The 20,024-nt window shown below is 42.1% G+C and overlaps 1 long non-coding RNA gene across 1 annotated transcript in view; it reads right to left on the bottom strand.

Moving 5' to 3' along the window:
• The window catches only part of LOC119855133, a 91,615-nt gene extending 81,348 nt beyond the window's left edge, over positions 1 to 10,267 (bottom strand). Inside the window, exon 1 of the long non-coding RNA XR_006280573.1 lies at positions 10,188 to 10,267. This is a non-coding gene — a long non-coding RNA (uncharacterized LOC119855133). The remainder of the gene's footprint in view (positions 1 to 10,187) is intronic.
• Between the last annotated feature and the right edge of the window lie 9,757 nt (positions 10,268 to 20,024).

The raw sequence follows: 20,024 nt of genomic DNA, 5'->3' as shown, positions 1-20,024 counted from the left end.
AGAGATTACATATGCCTTTTAAAGAACAAAATTGTCAGACACATAGATGAACATAATTTGTTGGTGAAGAGTCAACATGGTTTTTGTAAAGGGAAATCATGCCTCACCAATCTGCTAGAATTCTTTGAGGGAGTCAACAAGCATGTAGAAAAAGGGGATCTAGTGAATATACTGTACTTAGATTTTCAGAAAGCCTTTGACAAGGCCCCTCACCAAAGGCTCTTAAGCAAAGTAAGCTGTCATGGGAGAAGGTACTCTCATGGATTGGTAATTGGTTAAAAGATAGGAAACAAAGAGTAGGAGTGAATGGTCCATTTTCAGAATGGGGAGAGGTAAATAGTGGTGTTCCCCAGGGGTCTGTACTGGAACCAGTCCTATTCAACATATTCATAAATGATCTGGAAAAAAGGGGTAAACAGTGAGGTGACAAAATTTGCAGATGATACAAAACTACTCAAGATAGTTAAGTCTCAGGCAGACTGTGAAGAGCTACAAAAGGATCTCTCAAAACTTGGTAACTAGGCAACAAAATGGCAGATGAAATTCAATGTTGATAAATGTAAAGTAATGCACATTGGAAAACATAATCCCAACTATACATATAAAATGATGGGGTCTAAATTAGCTGTTACCACTCAAGGAAGATCTTGGAGTCATTGTGGATAGTTGTCTGAAAACATCCACTCAATGTGCAGTGGCAGTCAAAAAAGCGAACACGATGCTGGGAATAATTAAAAAAGGGATAATAGGACAGAAAATATGTTGCCTCTTAATAAATCCATGGTACACCCACATCTTGAATACTGTTGCAGATGTTGTCACCCCATCTCAAAAAAGATATATTGGAACTGGAAAAAGTTCAGAAAAGGGCAACAAAAATGATTAAGGGTATGGAAAGGCTGCCGTATAAGAAGAGATTAATAAAGACTCGGACTTTTCAGCTTGGAAAAGAGACAACTAAGGTGGGATATGATAGAAGTCTATAACATCCTGACTGGTGTGCAGAAAGTAAATAAGGAAGTGTTATTTACTCCTTCTCATAACACAAGAACTAGGGGTCACCAAATGAAATTAATTGGCAGCAGGTATAAAACAAACAAAAGGAAGTATTTCTTCACACAATGCACAGTCAACCTGTGGAACTCTTTGCCAGACGATGTTGTGAAGGCCAAGACAGGGTTAAAAAAAGAACTAGATAAATTCATAGAGGATAGGTCCATCAATAGCTATTAATCAGGATGGGCAGGGATGGTGCCCCTCACCTCTGTTTGCGAGAAGCTGGGAATGAGTGACAAGGAATGGATCACTTGATGGGTACCTGTTTATTCCCTCTGGGACACCTGCCATTGGCCCCTGTTGGAAGACAGGACACTGAGCTAGATGGACCTTTGGTCTGACCCAGTGTGGTTGTTCTTATGTTCTTAAACCATTTCACTGGTAATAATCTAAGTGGAAAAGACTGCCACCACAACAGCAAATTATTGTATCTGAACTTGGAAATACCTGTATGAGAAACAGATTATTGCTTTTTCATAATGCAAAACAACTCACCAATTGCCGTTTTCCAAATTTATGAATCACATATAAAAACACTGTGTAAAACAGTATAAAGTAGCATGAGAATTTCCCAGGTCTCATCAGGTTTATTACATTACCCTACTCCTAACTTCTTTGGGGAAACACAGTACCTAGTCCCTGCAGAAACAGGCAATCAGGCATATTCTAGGCACGCTCTAAGCATCATTTTTCTCTTTGCTCAGAATTTCACCAATTCTTCCAAGAGAAAATTGACAAAACGACAAACTTTCTCTCTCCCCTCAGCTTGCCTTTCCTTCCCCCTTCCCTTTCTACAATTCTCTGTTCCTTCTCCCATCACAGATGCAGAAGTTTCTTATCTGCTTTCCTCCTCTATTTACCCAGTGACCACATCCCATTCCATCTCCTGAGCTTCCTCATGCACACACTAATCCCTTCTTTTACTCTTATCCTTAACCTCTCACTTTCCTCTGGCTCTTTCCCTCACAAGACATACATTCTTTAGCCTCTCCGATCTTAAAGAAAGCACTCCTAACCCCACTTGTTTCTTCCACTACCGTTCCATCTCCCTTTCACTCCTAAGCTCATTGAACATACAGTCTAGAATTGCTGTCTGGAGTTCCTCTCCTCCAATTCCATCCTAGACCCTCTATCTGGTTTCCACCCTTTACACTTCACTGAACCATCTCTCCCCAAAGTCTCTAATGATGGCTTCCTAACCAAAGTTTAGGACCAGTACTGCATCTTCGTCAGCTTTGGCCTGTCACCCACCTTTGACACAGCCAGCCATGCTCTTCCTGAAATTCTGTTCTCCTTTGGCTTCTGTGACTTTGTCCTCTCCTGGATCTCCTCTAACCATTCTCATTGCTCCTTCAGTGTGTCTTTTAGAGGATCCCCTTCATGTGCCCTCCAACTTTTTGTGGAAGTTCCACAGGGATCTGTCCTTGGTCCCCTTCTCTTTTCCCCTCTAGCCCTTATCCCTGAATAATCTCATCTACAAACACAAATTCAACTACCCTCTCTATGCTGATAACTCACAGATTTACCTCTCTACTCCAAACCTGCCTCCTTCTGTCCCAACTAAAATCTCCACCTGTCTCTCCAACAACCTGAAGAGAGACGGAGTGACCTTCCTCCAGACTCAAGAGTGAGGGACCACTATACTGCTCCTGGCGGGTGACACCAAACCTGCCCCCCTTGCCGGAAGTATCAGAGTGGGACAGGAAGGAGAGCCCTGTGGCTCAGTTGGGGCTGGACAAGGGAAGGAGGCAGATGTCTCTTCTAGGGAGCTGAGCCTTCTGTGGGAGCCCAAACCAGTGCCTTACTGACAGAGGAGGCAGACAACTCCAAGGAATTACCAGCGAGGCCACTGCCTGACTGCCAAGCAGCGCAATGAAGCAACACCAGCAGATTTGGCTAGGAAGCAGCCCAGGGGAATCAGACATTGATCCAAATTTGCTGCCAGGAAGCAAGGCAGAGTGTGTGTATTTCCCTGCTTACCCAGTGGCCGAACCACTTGCCACTATTAGGGCTCCTCGTTTAGTATTTCACTGCTGATCAAAGTGAAAGACAAAATAAGAGGGACAATCACACATCTGCACCAACTGCTGTGAACAGCATCTCTTATTGGTGGCTTAATTGCGTGGACCTTGGATTTTAGGAGGAGGTTGGGAGAGTGCTACTGAACTGTTTCCCTATCTGACACCTAAATAGTTATTAAACTTACCAGAATACAAGGAAAAATCAAGTAATTAATATTTGCAGATCTGTTGTACACAGGAAATGGTTAGAAACTGTAACTGACAATAAGCAGCTTGGGGTTTGACAAGGAAACTCGTGCTTCTCTGAATAGTTTGAATAACTTCATAACAAATAGCATGAGGTCCTTTAGTTCTTTTCAAGTCTAGAATCATAACTACAGATGTTATTTCCTGTGCTTTAGGCTTGATATAATGTTCAAGTAAAGATTTGTTTTCACTACTCAATTTTATTACAGTATATTTGTTCTCTATGATTACAGCAGCTGGTTTTTAGGAAACAGTAATTTTGTCTAAGGAAAATTAAACTGATTGTTCCCTTTTATTTTCCTTTTTTGGACAATAACTGTTTAGTTTAAGTCTCTTTTGCTGCCTTGCACTATTTTTTATCCATTGAAGTTGTAAGACTCATTTTGGGTTGTTGTGTTGGAATTTTTTAAAAAAAAAATCTATGTAATACAATGAACTCCAGTTTTAAGGGATATATGCTTGACTTTCACTCACCACAGCAAACTTCTTAGCTGCCTCCTGGATTTCAAACTCTTCATTACCCTTAGCGCATGCTCTTTTAGGCTGAAATCCTGGCCCCATTGACATCAATGGGAGCAGAGCAGCTCACAGCAGGAGTTTGCCTGGGAGTTCGCCTGGAGCGAGCCCAGTGAGGCTTACATCTTGCCAACGTCTCTGAGGAAGCTCCGTAGTAGGTAGGTGATATGGAAGGGGGGGATTCAGCTGTTGTGACCTGCACTGGATGTGCCATGTTTGTCTTTCTTCCACAGGACAGAAGCGACTTTGTCTGTACAAAGTGCAAGCTGGTCTCCATATTGGAAGAGAAGATTGAAGGTCTGGAGCAACAGGTAACGACCCTGCGTTGTATACGAGAGACTGAGGATTTTCTGGACCAAACTCAGGATAGCCTTCTAGGGGCACAAAGCTCTAAAGATGTAGAGCAGGTTGCACAGAGGAGCCAAGAGGCCAGTGAAGAAGCTTGGCAACATGTGACCTCCAGAAGAGGTAAGCGGAATGTCCGGGTTCCAGTAACACAGACACAGGTAACTAACCGCTTTCATGTTCTCTCCACAGGTACCAATGCAGAGAGTGGACCAGATGATATGTCTGGGGGGAGAAAGCGGAAGGAGACTCCGCTGGTTGGGAGGCATGAGATGCGATGTCCTGAGGTTGGGGGTTCCACGACCACCACTCCCAAGAGGAGAAGGCGGGTGGTGGTGGTCGGGGACTCTCTCCTCCGGGGGACTGAGTCATCTATCTGCCGCCCTGACCGGGAAAACCGAGAAGTCTGCTGCTTGCCAGGGGCTAAGATTCGTGATGTGACGGAGAGACTGCCGAGACTCATCAAGCCCTCGGATCGCTACCCCTTCCTGCTTCTCCACGTGGGCACCAATGATACTGCCAAGAATGACCTTGAGCGGATCACTGCGGACTACGTGGCTCTGGGAAGAAGGATAAAGGAGTTGGAGGCGCAAGTGGTGTTCTCGTCCATCCTCCCCGTGGAAGGAAAAGGCCTGGGTAGGGACCGTCGAATCGTGGAGGTCAACGAATGGCTACGCAGGTGGTGTCGGAGAGAAGGCTTTGGATTCTTTGACCATGGGATGGTGTTCCATGAAGGAGGAGTGCTGGGCAGAGACGGGCTCCATCTTACGAAGAGAGGGAAGAACATCTTTGCCAGCAGGCTGGCTAACCTAGTGAGGAGGGCTTTAAACTAGGTTCACCGGGGGAAGGAGACCAAAGCCCTGAGGTAAGTGGGAAAGTGGGATACCAGGAGGAAGCACAGGCAGGAAGGTCTGTGAGGGGAGGGCTCCTGCCTCATACTGGGAATGAGGGGCGATCAACAGGTTATCTCAAGTGCTTATATACAAATGCACAAAGCCTTGGAAACAAGCAGGGAGAACTGGAGGTCCTGGTGATGTCAAGGAATTATGACGTGATTGGAATAACAGAGACTTGGTGGGATAACTCACATGACTGGAGTACAGTCATGGATGGTTATAAACTGTTCAGGAAGGACAGGCAGGGCAGAAAAGGTGGGGGAGTAGCACTGTATGTAAGGGAGCAGTATGACTGCTCAGAGCTCCGGTACGAAACTGTGGAAAAACCTGAGTGTCTCTGGATTAAGTTTAGAAATGTGTGCAACAAGAGTGATGTCATGGTGGGAGTCTGCTATAGACCACCGGACCAGGGGGATGAGGTGGATGAGGCTTTCTTCCGGCAACTCACGGAAGCTACTAGATCGCATGCCCTGATTCTCATGGGTGACTTTAATTTTCCTGATATCTGCTGGGAGAGCAATACAGCGGTGCATAGACAATCCAGGAAGTTTTTGGAAAGCGTAGGGGACAATTTCCTGGTGCAAGTGCTAGGGGAGCCAACTAGGGGGAGCGCTTTTCTTGACCTGCTGCTCACAAACCGGGTAGAATTAGTGGGGGAAGCAAAAGTGGATGGGAATCTGGGAGGCAGTGACCATGAGTTGGTTGAGTTCAGGATCCTGACGCAGGGAAGAAAGGTAAGCAGCAGGATACGGACCCTGGACTTCAGGAAAGCAGACTTTGACTCCCTCAGGGAACAGATGGCCAGGATCCCCTGGGGGACTAACATGAAAGGGAAGGGAGTCCAGGAGAGCTGGCTGTATTTCAAGGAATCCCTGTTGAGGTTACAGGGACAAACCATCCCGATGAGTCGAAAGAATAGTAAATATGGCAGGCGACCAGCTTGGCTTAATGGTGAAATCCTAGCGGATCTTAAACATAAAAAAGAAGCTTACAAGAAGTGGAAGGTTGGACATATGACCAGGGAAGAGTATAAAAATATTGCTCGGGCATGTAGGAAAGATATCAGGAGGGCCAAATCGCACCTGGAGCTGCAGCTAGCAAGAGATGTCAAGAGTAACAAGAAGGGTTTCTTCAGGTATGTTGGCAACAAGAAGAAAGCCAAGGAAAGTGTGGGCCCCTTACTGAATGAGGGAGGCAAGCTAGTGACAGAGGATGTGGAAAAAGCTAATGTACTCAATGCTTTTTTTTGCCTCTGTTTTCACTAACAAGGTCAGCTCCCAGACTGCTGTGTTGGGCAACACAAAATGGGGAAGAGATGGCCAGCCCTCTGTAGAGATAGAGGTGGTTAGGGACTATTTAGAAAAGCTGGACGTGCACAAGTCCATGGGGCCGGACGAATTGCATCCGAGAGTGCTGAAGGAATTGGCGGCTGTGATTGCAGAGCCCTTGGCCATTATCTTTGAAAACTCGTGGCGAACGGGGGAAGTCCCGGATGACTGGAAAAAGGCTAATGTAGTGCCCATCTTTAAAAAAGGGAAGAAGGAGGATCCTGGGAACTACAGGCCGGTCAGCCTCACCTCAGTCCCTGGAAAAATCATGGAGCAGGTCCTCAAAGAATCAATCCTGAAGCACTTAGAGGAGAGGAAAGTGATCAGGAACAGTCAGCATGGATTCACCAAGGGAAGGTCATGCCTGACTAATCTAATCGCCTTTTATGATGAGATTACTGGTTCTGTGGATGAAGGGAAAGCAGTGGATGTATTGTTTCTTGACTTTAGCAAAGCTTTTGACACGGTCTCCCACAGCATTCTTGTCAGCAAGTTAAGGAAGTATGGGCTGGATGAATGCACTATAAGGTGGGTAGAAAGCTGGCTAGATTGTCGGGCTCAACGGGTAGTGATCAATGGCTCCATGTCTAGTTGGCAGCCGGTGTCAAGTGGAGTGCCCCAGGGGTCGGTCCTGGGGCCCGTTTTGTTCAATATCTTCATAAATGATCTGGAGGATGGTGTGGATTGCACTCTCAGCAAATTTGCGGATGATACTAAACTGGGAGGAGTGGTAGATACGCTGGAGGGGAGGGATAGGATACAGAAGGACCTAGACAAATTGGAGGATTGGGCCAAAAGAAATCTAATGAGGTTCAATAAGGATAAGTGCAGGGTCCTGCACTTAGGATGGAAGAATCCAATGCACCGCTACAGACTAGGGACCGAATGGCTCGGCAGCAGTTCTGCGGAAAAGGACCTAGGGGTGACAGTGGACGAGAAGCTGGATATGAGTCAGCAGTGTGCCCTTGTTGCCAAGAAGGCCAATGGCATTTTGGGATGTATAAGTAGGGGCATGGCGAGCAGATCGAGGGACGTGATCGTTCCCCTCTATTCGACACTGGTGAGGCCTCATCTGGAGTACTGTGTCCAGTTTTGGGCCCCACACTACAGGAAGGATGTGGATAAATTGGAAAGAGTACAGCGAAGGGCAACAAAAATGATTAGGGGTCTAGAGCACATGACTTATGAGGAGAGGCTGAGGGAGCTGGGATTGTTTAGTCTGCAGAAGAGAAGAATGAGGGGGGATTTGATAGCTGCTTTCAACTACCTGAAAGGGGGTTTCAAAGAGGATGGCTCTAGACTGTTCTCAATGGTAGCAGATGACAGAACGAGGAGTAATGGTCTCAAGTTGCAATGGGGGAGGTTTAGATTGGATATTAGGAAAAACTTTTTCACTAAGAGGGTGGTGAAACACTGGAATGCGTTACCTAGGGAGGTGGTAGAATCTCCTTCCTTAGAGGTTTTTAAGGTCAGGCTCGACAAAGCCCTGGCTGGGATGATTTAACTGGGACTTGGTCCTGCTTTGAGCAGGGGGTTGGACTAGATGACCTTCTGGGGTCCCTTCCAACCCTGATATTCTATGATTCTATGTCAGTGGGAGTTTGCCATTGCTGTCAATTGGGCCAGGATTTTACCCCTAGTCTTTTCTAGTTCCAATTCCAAAAGAACTTCAATCCCTTTTGCATTCACATCTTGAATACATTTTCTCTGTTGTGTATACATATATTAAATGTCACCCTCTCCAGCACAGTTCCAATCCCAAATAACAGTGTCCTGTGTCTCGGCTGTGTGGCTGAATTACTTTTTTCCATTTACTGTGGTGTTATATAGATTCCCATTGTATCTCAAATTTATCCTTATTTGAAACCTAAACCATGCTGGCCTTTGTCTGCATCTGAGATTTTGGGTGGGGTTTTCATTTGCCCTGACCTATCTCTGCTGCCAATGAAGTTAATGCCAACTTTACCATCAACTCCAATAAAACCAGAGTTAGGCCAACACAATGTGATTTAAAGAAAAACACTTTTTTCCCCGTTTCAATCAATTCTTTGCTTATGCACTCTCTCATCTCAGTCCAAAATTTTAAGATAGTATTGCAATTACTATTAATTACTGAATACATTTGTTTTATTTATGGAATACTGGTATGTACATTACGATAATCCACTGTAATTACAGTTGTCACAAATTATAGTTTCATATTTTCCATTCAGTAAGAAAGTGAGATAAAATCCCTAACAAACAGTAAAGCAAGTACAGAATAGGAAGAACAAAAGCACAGACTCAACCAAAAGTGAGTCTAAGAGAAAGAGCTAGTAAAACCACCATCCTGCACATAACTTTTTTTATGGGCATCATTGAAGAGTGGACTGTCAAACTTTGGTCTTTGTTTCAAGTTGGATGCTTTTCTAAGCATTCTGAAGCTTGTTAGTCTACAGCAATGGGATACAAAGCTCACAAAAACATATTTCATACAGTATCGCAGACACTTCCATTTCAGGTCCCTGTTTGAAATAGCACAACAACAACTTCTCTCACTGTGTTTTGGAAATTTGACTTTTCTGTTCCAGCCCAAGCCAGAACTCAGATATGGAGTGTTGGAGGTAGGGGTGTAGAGTTAACTGAATATTTCAGAATCATAGAAAGGATTCATTTCAAATTTGGTACCAATAAAAGGTGAAAGATCATGGGTGGGGATATAATTTATTCCTCAACCCTCCAATTGGTTCATCCTTCTTTAATGGATGGATTCAGGGAGCTGTTCCACAGCAGGCAGACAAGACTCCTCCATGCTAAGGACAGGTAGTGGTGAGATGCCTCACAACCCTGGTTACCCCTGCAGAGCATCACACTGTTGCAAAAAAGGACTGTGATCAATTGTTTTCCATGTCCATTGAAGGTAGGACAAGAAATAATGGGCTTAATCTGCAGCAAAGGAGATCTAGGTTTGATATTAGAAAAAACTTTTTTTACTATAAGGATAATTATGCTCTTGGAATAGGCTTCCAAGGGAGGTTATGGAATCCCCATCACTGGAGGTTTTAAGAGCAGGTTAGACAAACACCTGTCAGGAATGTTCTAGATATACTTGGTCTTGCCTTAGCTCAGGAGACTGAGTTGATGACTTCTCAGTACCCCTTCAACTTGCAAATTTCTATGATTCTAGTATTTTATCTAACTGTAAAGCTGTGCAACTTGCATTGAAAAGTCTGGATGCCTGGATGCTTCTTCAAAGCATATTTGAACTTCAAGTTACAAAATTGGGATAGAAATTTTATAATAATAAATCATCTCAGGAGATTTTTCACTTCCATTTCTGGACCCAGCAAGAATACCATCAGAGCAAGTTTCCTCATGGTAGCATGGCATTTCTAGTTCATAACATAACATATACACACACACACACACACACACACACACATATATATTTGTGAATTCAAGCTGATTTTGTCTAGTTGTTCACATCAAAAACAAATAAATCCAAAACCAAAACTAAAAAAAAAGGAAAAATATTTTGAAATAAAATACAACATTGGTGGCATTCAAAACTAACCTCTCTGTAAGGGATGAGTAACTCCTGAACTATTTTTCCAAGGCATTGGCCACAAACAGACTTTTCTTTAGCATTGGACTGCATTTATGTTTGCTCCATTTCTTTTTCTTTAAAATAATAGTGTTATTTTAGTCATCACAAAGAAACTATTTTGGATTTCCCTGTATTCTCAGTTTCAGAACTCTGCTTACATACTAGCATACTGCTAGTCTTTAAATATAAATACCTTTTGCACTAGTGATCCAACCCTTCTATACATACTGTGGTAAATCCAGGACAAACAGCTACAAAAGGGGGGGATAGTAATTAGTTCTCAGGGGATTAAAAGGTCCCCCCATCCATTGAGGAGAGATAACCGGGGGCAATAAGGTTCAGCTGGAACAGGGGTTGCTAGGGAACCAATTAGGTTCAGCTGACTCCAACTACTTGGGACCTTTTTAAACCCTCCCCTGGGTTTAAGGAGGGGGAGAGTGTGGGGGTGAGAGGAGTAGGAAAGCTGCTAGTAGGCTGCTTGCAGCAAGACACTAAACCTTCCCTGTAGGGAGGCTGCACTTGCTCTCCAGAAGGGAAGGAAAACAAGCACAAGGGACTGACTGAGGAGAGGAGTAGCAGGCCCCTGTGCCACCTATAAGGATTTGCCTTGCCCCAAACCTGAGTCTCCAAAGCTAAAAAGGACTGAGCCTACTGAGGTGAACAAGGTATTTTGGCACAATACACAAGATAATGCTCATTGTTCTGCTACCAGTACCTGCATTAAATGTTGAGGAAAGAGCAATTTGGCAGCACAATCATCATCTTTTGGGCCTCCACAGACCCTCTCTGCACAGGAAGCAACAGTCACACAAATATTCACACTCTCTGTAGGATCCAGCATCTTATCCACAGGTCCATAGTGGGTTAAGATATTTGAAACAAATGGTTACCTATAAAACAAATTTCTAAGCAGTAAGTTTAATTTACAGGACAACCTCCTCGATAGGGAAGTTTAACTCACCTAAAGTCCTCTTTAGCATTTTCAGTCAAGGCTGGCTGAGACCCCACTTTCATGAATGCAAATGCACTGTCTACCTCCTGTCTGGAGGAGCCAGTCTGAGGCATGTTGTATTTGGGTGACTTGCTTTTAATTCACATACTTAAGACCATAATTTTCTGTTACAGATATCTAACTCCTTATATAATGTCTGTACATACATGTCACAATGATACTGATGACCAGTGTGACACTGGTTTTCATTTCAGACCTCATATGACATTCTTTGGTGAACCAAAATGCACATACCAGAATCTGGAGATTCCTGTAACTGCACTGCACCCCCTTGTTAGTTGGCTTTAAGAGGTTCTTTGGTCACAAACAGGCCTTAACATATTTGAAGACTGTTATCAGGTTCCCACTCAGTCTTCCTCTTTCTCAAGACTAGACATGCCCAGGTTTTTTAACTTTTTGTCATAGGTCAGATTTTCTAAATCTTTTATCATTTTTTTTTGTTCTCAGAACTCTCCCTAATTTGTTCATATCTTCTTAAAGTATAGTGCCCAGAACTGGACCCAGTATGCCAACTGATGTCTGACCAGTGCTGAGTAAAGCAAAGCAATTACCTCTCATAACTGACATACGACATTCCTGTTAATACACCCCAGAATGATATCACCCTTTTTTGCAACTGCATTACATTGGTTACTCCTATTTTTGAACCACTATAACCACCACATCCTTTTCAGCAGTATTACCGCCTAACCTATGAATTTCCCATTTTTTAGTTGTGCATTTGATTTTTCCTTCTGAAGTGAAGTACTTTGCACTTGTCTTTATTGAATTTCATTTGGTCTGAAATCAGAAAATTCTCCAATTTGTCAAGGACATTTTGAATTTTAATCATGTCCTACAAACTGCTAGCAACCCTTCCAAACTTGTTGACATACTACCAATAAGTGGAGGGAAAAAACTTCAGAAATATAAAGAAAAAGAGGGGAAAATCCAAGTTTTATTATTTATATTGTGGTAGGGCCTAAAGTGTACAGGATAGTGTCCCAAAATATAAGATGGTTACTGCCCAGAAAAATATATGGTCTAAAAAGTTTTCAAGGGATCTGATCTCACTTATATCCAATATTCCTTTGAAATGACACTAGCATAAAACTGGTTTGAGGTCAGAATCAGGAAGAATATTACAAATGGCAGGTGAAGCGTCTCCTCTGCAGTTCATACCATCAATAGGAAAGCTGGGTGAAGGAACAGAGAGGAAGCTGGTGATGAGGGAGTGGGAAGAATGTCACAGTTTTGGGGCAACTGCACCTGCAGTCCTCTTCTGTGGTCACTCAAGGGCACCCACTTAAAGGTTTGCAGCTCCCAGCTGTCACCTCTCCTGGGCTGAGATCTGCATCTCAATCCCTTCTTACTGGGGTTTTAAGGTTGCACTGTGATATCCCCTGGAAGCCAAACTGCATAAAAGGCCAGCACCTGCACTTTGTTTTCTCTCCAAAAGCTATTATCAGTGTAATGGCCCACAGTTGCAAGTTACCACACAGCTTCTTCTAAGAAAGCATGTTTATTCTGAAAGGGAAAGCATTATACAGAAAACAATAAAAGAACCTATTCACATGCTACAAAGCTTACCAGTGATCACCCCCAACTCCATCCAGGGCTCTGGCAGTTTTTAGTCCTTCACAACCCACAACTGATTTCCCCCTTGGTTACAAGTTCATATCCATCTTCAATCCAGAACCAGAATCCTGACTGGGCAGATCCACCATTTCTTTATAGGGCTCAGGCCTTTGATCTTGGCCATCTGTAATAGGTAATTAGCTGACAATCATCTCTCCTCAGGATGTAGCTTCACAAGGCATGGTTTTTGAATAACTGGAGTTGGGGAATTTGCATTAACCTCTTCCTAGGGCTTCCCCAAGAAAGCCACTTGACATTTATTGTCCCAGGAGTTCATACTTGTCCTGACCATTTTCAGTATAGTCTTTTGAACTCCCAGGTCTCACATCTGTCACATCTCTTTCCTAAAGAGTTTTTATATAATCCCAGCCCACAATAATACATATACTTAATACAATAAGGACTTTCAAGGATATTACAGGAAATTGGCCAATCTGTTACTAAGTGTGATGACAAGATCTGGGAGGCAGGTTCAAGTAAGTCAATGGATGGCATTTTTTTAAGAGACAGGGAAAATTTTAAGTGAATTCTAAAATGTTTGGAAAGTTGCCAGAGGCATTTGAACATAAGATAATAATGCAGTGAATAGGAAATATCAATTCAAGTGTGTGCCCTGAGCATATTCCAATCTTTACAGTAGTATCTACAATACCTCTAATATTACAGGATTAGCTTCTGCCAGGCATCCTTGTTTGCATTTAAAAATGCCTTATTTCATGTATAGTCCCACTGAAATCAGAGTACTTAGTGTGAGCAAGGTAGCAGAATCTGGCTCATAATTACTAGAATTTAAAAGCTCTACAGTTTCTATATTGTCACAATTATTTTATTCCCACCTCAACTCAGTCCAGGTTAACCTGATGCTATATAAACTATTAAACAAATTGCACAAGAAAATAATCCTAGACTCTCTCTAGAAAAGCACTCCTGTGTTTTGTGTAGATTCTCCAAACGGTGCCTGAATAATTACAACTTTTCAGTGTACCAGCTTGTGTCTGAATAATTAAAATCCCAAAGGAATGATGTACTGTCCTTCTTTTACAAGCTTCTTTTATATATACAAAGATGTCCTTATCTCCTTCCTTAAACTGCCTTGGAGGTCTAAAGGAAAGGGGGGCAGAGTCAGGGGCAGCTGGAGAAGGAGGACATCTGACTATGTTGTCTTCAGTGTTCTATAATTTAGCACAGGCATAAAATCCCCTGTAGAAAATATTTAGTGTAAACAATAACTGTGATTGATAATCCAAAACTTTCAGTACTGAATTTACAATCCCTCGTTAAACCTCCATCTATTTAATATGAACGAGGGAATAATGAGGTTATTAAAAAAACTCATTAAAAAGTGTGCCAATTGGTTAAACGGCTACCTTGGTTAAAAAAAAAAAAGAATCCAGTCTAACATTTCCATCTATAACTCTTGTAAAAAATATATTTCTTGTGGTAAAATGTGTGACCACATTTTAGAGAACTCTAGCTGTTCTAGAGAATTGGGCCTAGTAACCAATCCCTGTGTAATCCCACTAGAAACATCCTCATTTGATGATGATTCCCATTGACAACTAATGCTTTGAGATCCATCAGTTAGCTCCACTGGTATTGTGTAGTGCTATTTTAAAAAAATCAGAATGCCTTGCCATACTAAGTCAAATGCCTTGCAAAAGTCTATTACATCTATGCAGTTATCTTTATCAACCAAACTTGTAATCTCAAAGAATGAAATCTAGAGAATAGATTGGGGCAAGAAGTGTGGGGGAGGGGAGACTGGAATTGGGGTCTTGGAACTGGGCAGTGAGCATGGTACTGGCTAGGCAAGAAGACAGACTGGGAGCTGGGGAAGGAAATTTGAAGAGGAAGGTTGGGTGGAGGCTGGGAGCCAATGGTAAGTGGGGAGGTTAGACAGATAGGATGAGTAGTCTGAGTTTGGGGGTGGGGGGGGAAGATTAGGTCTGTCTGGGCAAGAAGATGGGGAAGGGTGACTAGGACTTCAACAGGGAACCTGCATAGGGAGATTAGAACTGGGATGAGGACACCAGGAGAGTCAATACTATTATGCAGAGAAAGGTGGGGAAGAGACTGGAATGGGACAGAGGTATATGCTTGGAGGTGGACAGGGGATACGATTCAAAGATTGCAAGGCCAGAAGGGACTATTGTGATAATCTAGTCTGTCCTGTCTAACGCAGGCCATAAAAAAATTCCCCAAAATAATTCCTAGAGCAGATCATTTAGAAAAACATCCAAACTTGATTCAAATATTGTCAGTGATGAAGATTCCACCACAACACTTGATAAATTGTTTCAATGGCTAATTACCCTCACTGTTAAAAAGGTATGCCTTATTTTCAATCTGAATTTGTCTAGCTTCAGCTTCCAGCCATTGGATTTTGTTATAACTTTCTATATGGTCTGTTGGCCATTTAGATACTTAAACTGTAATCAAGCCACCCCTTAACCTTCTCTTTGTTAAACTAAAATAGATTGAGCTCTTTGAGTCTAGTCTAATCAGTATAAGGCAGTGGTTCTCAAACTATTGTACTGGTGACCCCTTTCACATAGCAAGTCTCTGAGTGTGACCCTCCCCCATATAAATTAAAAACACTCGTTTATATATTTAACACCATTATAAATGCTGGAGGCAAAGTGGGGTTTGGGGTGGTGGCTGACAGCTCGTGACCCCCCATGTAATAACCTCATGACCCCCGAGGGGTCCCAACCCCCAGTTTGAGAATCCCTGGTATGAGGAATGTTTTTTATTCCTTTAATCATTCTTGTGGCTCTTCTCTGACCCCCCTTCAACGTATCGATATCCTTCTTGAATTATGGGCACCAGAACTGGATACAGTATTCCAGCAGCAGTCTCACCAGTGCAAAATAGAGAGGTAAAATGACCTCTCTGCTCCTACTTGAGATTCCCGTTTACACATCCCAGGATCATATTAGCTCTTTTGACCACAGAGTCACGCTGGGGGCTCATGTTCAGCTGAATATCTACCATGACCCCCAAATCTTTTTCAGAGTCACTGCTTTCCAGGATAGAGTCCCCCATTCTGTAGGTATGGTTTACATTGTTCGTTGCTAGAGGTATACATTTACATTTAGCCCTTTTAAAACTCATATTGCTTGTTTGTTCCCAATTTACCAAGCAACCCAGATTGCTCTGAATCAGTGACCTGACATCTCTATTATTTACCACTCCCAGTCCAGTGATAATTTTCAGTGTTCAGTGATAATTTTATGTTTTCTTCCAGCTCATTGATAAAACCACTAAATAGCGTAGAGACAAGAACCGATCCCTGTGGATACTCCCTCCAAAACCTTCAACTGAACACAAGAATCCTGACTCTCACCGCTCCTCTGCTGTTGCCAAATATCTGTGACACGCAAAGTATGTGTCCCATCCCCAACTATAATGCCGGTCTCGATAGAGGATGACAAACCTACTTTACTGCTATCAGTTACTCTCTTGGCTGGTACGGCAAATGTCTGTGCGGTGAATCTGAAGGTTCCAACTCTGCTGCTAAACTGTATGGGTATCAATATGACACCACATGATGGAATTTCTGTTTTTTTCCCAGGGTTTTTTAAAATTACAAATTAGGAAATCACACACAAAAAACTACATTAAAAGAACATTATTAAGGTTTCAAAGTCAAACACTCAAGCGTCAGGAAATGCCAGAATTGAGGTTGACTGTTCATTCAGTGCTGCCTCATATAGTGCACTGGATGGACCATGCTTTGGAGATAAACCAGTGAAGGAGGCTGCTGTCTGTAGGATCCCTGCCTCATTTGTTGTAGACATTGGAAAGTGTGCAGTGAATGAGGCAGGGAATTTCAAGAAGATAAATGAGGATGTCATGGTGAAGACAGTTGACTGCTTTCTGGGAGACTTGGATTCTATCCATGCATCTGCCACAGAGTTCCTGTGTGATGTTAGAAAAGTCACTTAAGCCAAACATTCCATATTAGTTTGATTAATTGTGCAGTCCTCATTTTATTGACTTCTGCAACTGATATTACTAGAAGCTATGATATTTTGAAATATATAAAGTGCTATATAATGCTAAGTATTCTGAAAAAACAAGCCCTAGGGGTCTCAAATTGGACATCCACAATTAGTGGACACTTTTGACCTTAATCTGTCTGTGTTCCATTATCCCCTTTTTTAGAACTAAAACTCCCTCACCTCACAGAGGGACTGTGAAGATAAATTAATGTTTGTTAAATACTCAGATATTATAGCGATGAGTGCCATAGAAAAGTCCTTGAGGAAATTAATTCTGCCTTCAGAGCAGGGTTTGAACAGTGTAGTGTATAAAGCCTACAGCCACATGTTGAACAGTGAGGAGAAAACAAAATATTGAATAGCTGCTTATTAAGTGACCACTGCCTATGTTGTGCACTGACTGAAGCAGCAGTCCTGTGGAAAATATATGTGATCATGTAACTAAAAAGAAAAAGAAAAGTAGTACTTGTGGCACCTTAGAGACTAAAATTTATTTGCTCACGAAAGCTTATGCTCAAATAAATTTGTTAGTCTCCAAGGTGCCACAAGTACTCCTTTTCTTTTTGCGAATACAGACTAACACAGCTGCTACTCTGAAACCTGTCATGTGATTAAAGTCGGTCTCATAATGCAGAAGGGAGCCATATTAAGGTTGCACAAGAAACCTTAATTCTGGCATTTCCAAACTTTTGAGTCCTTGACTTTGCAGTTTAATGTTCTTACGTTTTATCAAATTGAGATATGGCTGAGTGTTCCAGAAAGACTAGGTTAATATGAACTCATTTATAACAATAAAATGTTTAGGGCTGTCAAGCGATTACAAAAATTAATTGCGATTAAAAAAATTAATCATGATTAATCATGATTAATTGCACTAACAATAATAAAATACCATTTATTTAAATATTTTTGGATGTTTTCTACATTCTGAAAGATACCGATTTCAATTACAACACAGAATACAAATTATACAGTGCTCACTTTATATTTATTTTTATTACAAATATTTGCACTGTAAAAACAAAAGAAATAGTATTTTTCAATTCACCTAATACAAGTACTGTAGTGCAATCTCTTTATCATGAAAGTTGAATTTATAAATGTAGAATTATATACAAAAAAATCCTTCATTCAAAAATAAAACAATGTAAAACTTTAGCGCCTACAAGTCCCCTCCATCCAACTTCAGCCAATTGCTCAGACAAACAGGTTTGGTTACAATTCGTAGGAGATAATGCTGCCTGCTTCTTGTTTACAATGTCACCTGAAAGTGAGAACAGGCATTCGCATGGCACTGTTGTAACTGGTGTCACAAGATATTTACGTGCCAAATGCGCTAAAGATTCAGATGCCCCTTCATGCTTCAACCACCATTCCAGAGGACATACGTCCATGCTGATAATAGGTTCGTCTCGATAATGATCCAAAGCAGAGTGGACCGATGCATGTTCATTTTCATCATCTGAATCAGATGCCACTAGCAGAAGGCTCATTTTCTTTTTCAGTAGTTTGGGTTCTGTAGTTTTCCCCATTGGAGTGTTGCTCTTTTAACAGGTTTCAGAGTAGCAACCATGTTAGTCTGTATTCGCAAAAAGAAAAGGAGTACTCGTGGCACCTTAGCGACTAACAAATTTATTTGAGTAAAGCTTTCGTGAGCTACAGCTCACTTCATCGGATGAAGTGAGCTGTAGATCATGAAAGCTTATGCTCAAATAAATGTGTTAGTCTCTAAGGTACCACGAGTACTCCTTGCTCTTTTAAGACTTCTGAAAGCATGAGCCACACCTCGTCCCGCTCAGATTTTGGACGGCACTTCAGATTCTTCAACCTTGGGTTGAGTGCTGTAGCTATTTTTAGAAATCTCACATTGGTATCTTCTTTGCATTTTGTCAAATCTGCTGTGAAAATGTTACTAAAAAAATGTGACAGGTTTCAGAGTAGCAGCCGTGTTAGTCTGTATTCGCAAAAAGAAAAGGAGTACTTGTGGCACCTTAGAGACTAACAAATTTATTAGAGCATAAGCTTTCGTGAGCTACAGCTCACTTCATCGGATGCATTTGGTGGAAAAAACAGAGGAGAGATTTATATACACACACAGAGAACATGAAACAATGGGTTTATCATACACACTGGAAGGAGAGTGATCACTTAAGATAAGCCATCACCAGCAGCAGGGGGGGGAAAGGAGGAAAACCTTTCATGGTGACAAGCAAGGTAGGCTAATTCCAGCAGTTAACAAGAATATCAGAGGAACAGTGGGGGGTGGGGTGGGGGGGAGAAATACCATGGGGAAATAGTTTTACCTTGTGTAATGACTCATCCATTCCCAGTCTCTATTCAAGCCTAAGTTAATTGTATCCAGTTTGCAAATTAATTCCAATTCAGCAGTCTCTCATTGGAGTCTGTTTTTGAAGCTTTTTTGTTGAAGTATAGCCACTCTTAGGTCTGTGATCGAGTGACCAGAGAGATTGAAGTGTTCTCCAACTGGTTTTTGAATGTTATAATTCTTGACGTCTGATTTGTGTCCATTCATTCTTTTACGTAGCATCCCACCATCAACCTCAGCCTGTACCAGTCCACACAAGAGATCCACTTCCTGGACACTACGGTGCTAATAAGCGATGGTCACATAAACACCACCCTATATCGGAAACCTACTGACCGCTATTCCTACCTACATGCCTCTAGCTTTCATCCAGATCATACCACTCGATCCATTGTCTATAGCAAGCGCTACGATATAACCGCATTTGCTCCAACCCCTCAGACAGAGACAAACACCTACAAGATCTAGAATTATTGACTTACGTGGAAAGACTGAAAAAAATGTGACAGGTTTCAGAGTAGCAGCCGTGTTAGTCTGTATTCTCAAAAAGAAAAGGAGTACTTGTGGCACCTTAGAGACTAACAAATTTATTTGAGCATAAGCTTTCGTGAGCTACAGCTCACTTCATCGGATGCATTCCGATGAAGTGAGCTGTAACTCACGAAAGCTTATGCTCAAATAAATTTGTTAGTCTCTAATGTGCCACAAGTACTCCTTTTCTTTTTGAAAAAAAATATGCAGCTCCTAGTCTTAACTCTAGTCTTAACTAAACTAACTAGACTTAACTTAACTAGTCTTAACTCTAATATAGAAATGCATTTTGGGGAGCAGGCTATAGTTTATCTACAGAGGTCTAACTACTCACTGCAGGGGAGTGTAGAAAGGGCACAGACAAGGAGATGAAGATAAAGGATATTTTGGGGTTTGATGCAATGCCTGCTGACATCAGTGAGAATCTTTCCACTGACTTAAATGGGTGTTAAGTCAGGTCCTAATGCACCACCCCCTCACAATTTCACTTTCCTCCAATTATTCATGCTCCCTATAACAACAACCAACAAAATTTTAATG

The sequence above is a fragment of the Dermochelys coriacea genome, chromosome 4 (assembly GCF_009764565.3).
Source record: "Dermochelys coriacea isolate rDerCor1 chromosome 4, rDerCor1.pri.v4, whole genome shotgun sequence".
NCBI lineage: Eukaryota > Metazoa > Chordata > Testudines > Dermochelyidae > Dermochelys > Dermochelys coriacea.
Note: the sequence above shows the minus strand (reverse complement) of the source record. Positions and strands in the feature narration are given on the sequence as shown.